Here is a 5,518-nt window from a genome sequence, read left to right as displayed (position 1 = left end):
TCATTTTGTGTAGCACTGTCTTCTGACCTTTGTTGTAGATCTTTGCTGTAGTTATAACCTTCTCATGTACTGAAGTTCAGGTGCAGCTGTACAAAGTTTGGACTTATCCAGTTGGGTCTGGCTTGGGTGTGGCTGCTGTGCCCAGCTCCTTCCCACTGCTGCCCTTGAGGGTGAACCTGTTGTGCCCCTGTGGCTAGATGTTCTGCTCCTGGACTAGCTGGTTGGATCCATCCTCTACACTCTCTTCAGGGATTGTAGCTGCAGGATTACACCCCAGGCATGTATGCCAGGCCTGAGCTGTGCCTGGAGGGGGCAAGGTGAAGTAGGGGGAAGAGGAAGCTCTCTCACACACTCACCGGACCTGGGCTAGGACTGCGTCTGGTGGTTTCCGGAAGGGGCAGAAATTCATACTCGGCATGCGGGGTGGGGGAGGTACTGCGGAGTGGTGGGGTGTGGCCCAAGGGGGTGGGAGAGGGTCCGGCCCATGCTGCGCCTGAGCTGTTACTGGTCCCGCTGTCTCAGGGTAGCAGGAAGCTCTCCACACACTCACCAGACCTGGGCTAGGACTGGGTCTGCTTTCTCCCTCTTTTCTGATGCCCTTTCCATTCTCTCATTGTAACTGGCAGAAGAAAGTAAATTAAGAGTGACTTTTCAAGGTCAGCAAGATAGCTCAGTGATCTAAATGCCTACGCAGGCGAGCACAGGGAATGGCAATCCTGGCACCACAGGCTGCACCAGCCCTGCCCCTAGGTGTGCTGAGCCAGTCACCTATACCAGAGTGGTGGCACATGCCTGTAATCCCAGTGCTGGGAAGGCTAAAAACAGGAGGAATCACTTCGATTCCAATTTGCATTGGGAGACCCTGTACCAAATAAAAATAAATAAATAAAGTGACTTGTCAAAAAAAAAAAAAAAAAAAGAGAGGGCTTATTAACACTCTTTTAATATCAAGATTTCTAGGTCTGTGAGTACTTTCAGAATAAAACAATCATGCTTAGGGGTCGGGGAGATGGCTCAGTGGAATAAGCGCTTTCTTGGCAAACGTGCCTGAGTTCAATCCGTGTTTCCACAAAAAAATAAATAAATAAAAATAAAATAAAATAAATAAATAAATCATGCTCTGTTTCTTTTTTCTGCTCCAAGCAATGCACAGAACCTGGGATGCAATGGTTTTTCAGCTTGTACTTTGAACAAATAAGTGAAAGAACAAATATTTAACTCATTCCAGTACCTATAGAGAGTCCCTCCATTTTATCTACATAAAGAAGAAACTATAGAGCTAAGTAAGCTAAAGCTTTTTAACACTCCTCAAGATTCCTGAAAAATCTGTTCTTGAGATTTTATTATTCTTGCTGCTCTGCAGTACAGCCTTTCCAACCAGGCAAGGCTCTTGCAAACATCTCTTTTCATACTAGAACAGAATCTGTGGAAAGCTTTGTGCTGCATTTGTATCTGAAGCCTGCCTTATGAGCCAATGTGCCTCTCCCCATAACTCAAGTTCTGAGGCACTAGCTTAACTCAGTCAGGCCTGTGAACAATGATCTATCCCCCAAGTTAGTAATGCTCCGTTGAATTTATGCTGGTAGGTTTTCAGCATATTTCCCATTTGGAGCTGCGTTCCTCTTCCGCAGTCTGTGTCTGAGCAACAGCTTTAGTTATAAATGTTTCCCAGTGAACCAGCACTCCAGATGATGGAAATGAAACTTATTATAGTTGGTACACAACTCTGACAGGAATCCCACCTATCACCGTGGCAGGAAGCTGAGAAACTCCATTCTGCCTTTGCAACTGGTGTTTTATCACTCTAAAGTGAACTGGTGAGACTGAAGAGACTTCTACGCTGATGCAACTTCCTCAAGAAGGTGAGTGGGGCGGTGCCGGGCACGCATTCAGGCTCCCCAGCGCGCGGAGGGACCAGCTCACACCACTGTACTAAAGCAATAATACTTACCAAAACTGTTCTGAAAAGGAAAAGGAAGCAACACTAAGCATGTCTTTTATTACCGAATGTCTTTTAGCTCTGTCATTTCTGTTCCTACGTCATTTTCTTTTTTAATTGGTCTAGGACCCTGGTGTCTATGTTAATAATTTGAAATAGAAAAAGTAATTCCTGTATCACTTTTGTTTGTGGATAAAGACATGAAAGTAGCAATTTGCAAGTCTGCTGAATGCTAATTCCTTCTTTCAATCATCCCTACTAGCTTGCTCCCTTACACATGCAGGATGCTGAATAGTGTTGCTAACGCTGGCATAGCAACGTGCCAGAGAAAATGCCTGCAGCCTGATCTCACTTAGTCTCCACCCCAAGACAATACGCCAGAGCACTTGCCACATGGTCTGGCTTATAATAAAGTTGACTAAATAATATCTGAATTTGCAAATAGCCCTGGGGAAATACAGGAGACGCCAACGTCTGTGTCTTTTTTCCTCATGGCACACACTGGGAGATAGATCTCCATGCAACACGTTTCCCAAAAGGCCATTCTTTTTAATTAGCCTTAAAATAATGCTACTTTCTACAACCTTAAGACTATTATAAGGGATGGCCAGATAGCTCAGTGGATTAAAGAGCCAGTCCTGCCCCCTGGGGTGTGCTAAAATGCAACAGAGACTGGGAATGGTGTCATGTACCTGTAATCCCAGCTTTTGAAAGCTCAAAACAGGAGGCTCCCTACAAGTCTGATCTGTGTAATGAGACACTGTACTAAACACATTTTAAAAAAGACTATTATTTTTTTTTCTTTAGTGGTACTGAGGGAATTGAATCTAGGGCTTTCACACTGAGCTACAACCCTTGAACTCCTCTTTTGTTCTGCGACAATGAAACCCTAGGTCACTAAGTTGCCCACTAAGAGGTCAAACTTGTGATCCTCCTGCCTCAGCATCCCAGAAATCTGGGATTATAGGGATGTGCCATCACAACCAGCCTGAAAAATGTTATACTTTTGACTTAGCATTTTTCTATTAATAATCTACAAGGGACAAACAGCCCATATTTTCTTCCGAGGGTGTAAATCCATATTAAGATAAGTAACATTATATGGGCCTCTATAAAACTCACTTTTTGTTGTTATATCTCACTTTGAAGTTCTGATATTTGAAGATTTTATATTTTTACAAGAAAGTAGACAATGAGAATTGTCTGGTGTAGGAGGCTGACTACCACTGAGGTTAATGTGTTGGCAGTTTATTGTTGAGGATCCTCAGATTTAGCATCCAGGTGGGTTGAGGGCAGCAAATGAGCAGAGAAGGGGAGGAAGCCCAACTGCAGGCCCTCGGCATGGACCTAGAGCAGCTTCTGCACTGACTTGCAGGCCCTTTGCTGCCTGCCATGGATCATTGGCCTTCTTTCACTAAAGGCAAGACACAGAGGACACTACAGCTGTGGCTCAGGCCACAAACTCTTGGCCAGCTGTAGGGGGAGGGCGGAGGCTGTGGGCCTGGCAGAGGCTGTGCTGAAAGCTGTGCAGGAGCCTTCCCAGTGTCTTTCTTGCATGCTTATTACTTTTTAAAAATATAATTACATTTATTGATGCAACTTAGATATATGTATATTTTTATTTTTAAGAGAGTATAAAATAGTATTAAAACAAAAAATTGCAAGTGATACAGATTTTCACTTAACAAAGTAATATGCATTTCACCGTATTTGTTGTAATACATAGTGTTGTCTTCCAACCAGTTATTCATATTACTAGATATGTGCATGTAAAATTGGATGAAGAAATAAATGTATAAGAAATTAAGAAGAGAAAGAGTACAAACAATTTAAAAAAGGAGATAAATTAACCATTATTTACTCCTTTCCAGAGACCAGCAGAAATACATAGTCCAGTTGTCCCAAGCACCCTGCTTACATACATAGGTAAAACTCTTTCCTCTACTCCCTCTCCTGTCCTCCTCAACTCAGTAACTCTCTTTGAACAAGTTCATTCCCTTTAAAAGTATGCATTGTACCCTTCAGATTCCATCTTCTCTTCCAGGTTACCACACTAAAGAGACAATACAGTGTTTGCACGTCTTGCATGCTTATTACTCCTGATGCCTTCCTGACCTGAGGCAGGCGACAGGGGCCATGATGCCTGCAATGCTTGCTTTTGGATTTAAAACTGTGATTTTTATACTTTTTTTTAGCTTTTGTTTGATTTGGTTTTGGTTTTTGCTTCTTCACCTCTGATGATATTATAAAAACACCAAATGTTTTTTTTTCTAATGAGTAGCCATAATCTGGGTATTATGGTTTGTGTCTATCTGTCCCCTCAAAGCTTCATTCAGTCATGGGGTGGTTTCTTGAGTTTGTGATTGGTTATTGAGTGTGGATGCTGCATTTGCTCTGGGGTACATAATCTGCATTGCATCGTAAGTAGGGATGAGAGGCTAGCTAGCTGCCTGGGCTGCTGCCACTCCCTTTGCTCTTTTGTTTTTTGCCACCACCATGAAAGGCTGCTCTCTGCCTTGTGCCACTTTGCCTTGGACCCTGCTGAGTATGAACTGAAACCTTCAATGACTGTGAACTAAATAAACCTTTCCTTCTTTCATTTTGTGCATCAGGTATTTGTCCCAGCAATGAGATAAGGTTAACTGAGACACTGGGTTAAAGCCAGGGATATTGGGGAAAAAAATTTCATGCTCAGGTGGTGACAAGCAAGGAAAATTTAAGAAATGAGACAACATTTAGAAAAGCATGGACAAAGTTAAGGGAAACTGACATTGAGTGGTGAGACCTGTGGGGCCATCAGTGGAAAACCATTCTGCTTCTAAACTTGAAAGGCAGGGACAGGACATAGTTATGGAGAATGGAGAGAGTCCTGGGATCCTAGGGGAAGGGATGGAGCAGGAAAGAGGCTGGCTCATCAAGTGCGAAGAGGTCACCCAGGAACTGTTCTGCTCTCCCACTGGTGCCACCCCTCAGCTGAGTGCAGCAAAAGACTCAGGTGAGGGAACACTGGTGTCCTTAATCTGACCCATGGGACACAGAGGGTGGAACAGATGTGGAGTAGCAAGTAGAAGGAACTCTTATAGCCTTGGGCAAATGCCATTTACACTGAAGTTTTTAAGGCTTAATTTCAATCTCCTGGGTCTCTTCTAACTTTTAACTTTCATTTGTGTTCATATTGTCCTCAACTGCTTCTACCCTTGCCTATTGAAAACCCTGTCCACCTAGTTATCAGAACGTTGGTGCTAAAGCCCAAATCTCCTGATACTTGCTAGAAAATTCCACAGTGTCTAACCATTATTCTTTTTTTTTCCAACAAATAATACACTGCATATCTTCTTCTTAGTGATTAATTGCTGTACAAGATGCGGACTTGTGAAACTATTTACAAACACCATTAGAACAAATCATTCTATTCATTAAGAGAATGTATATATCTATCCCAACCACTTTGAATACACAGATACAAAATGGACATTCATCTGTATACCCCATTTTTTCTAAGTTCTGTTATTGAATATTATAGGTGTGTAAACTCAGCAAAATATTCTAAAAGAGTCCAGTAGCCCATAATAGCATTGG

This window comes from Octodon degus, unplaced genomic scaffold (genome assembly GCF_000260255.1).
Source record: "Octodon degus isolate 3935 unplaced genomic scaffold, OctDeg1.0 scaffold00030, whole genome shotgun sequence".
NCBI classification, from domain to species: Eukaryota; Metazoa; Chordata; class Mammalia; order Rodentia; family Octodontidae; genus Octodon; species Octodon degus.
The sequence above is the reverse complement of the archived record's forward strand: the minus strand, read 5'-3'. Positions refer to the sequence as shown.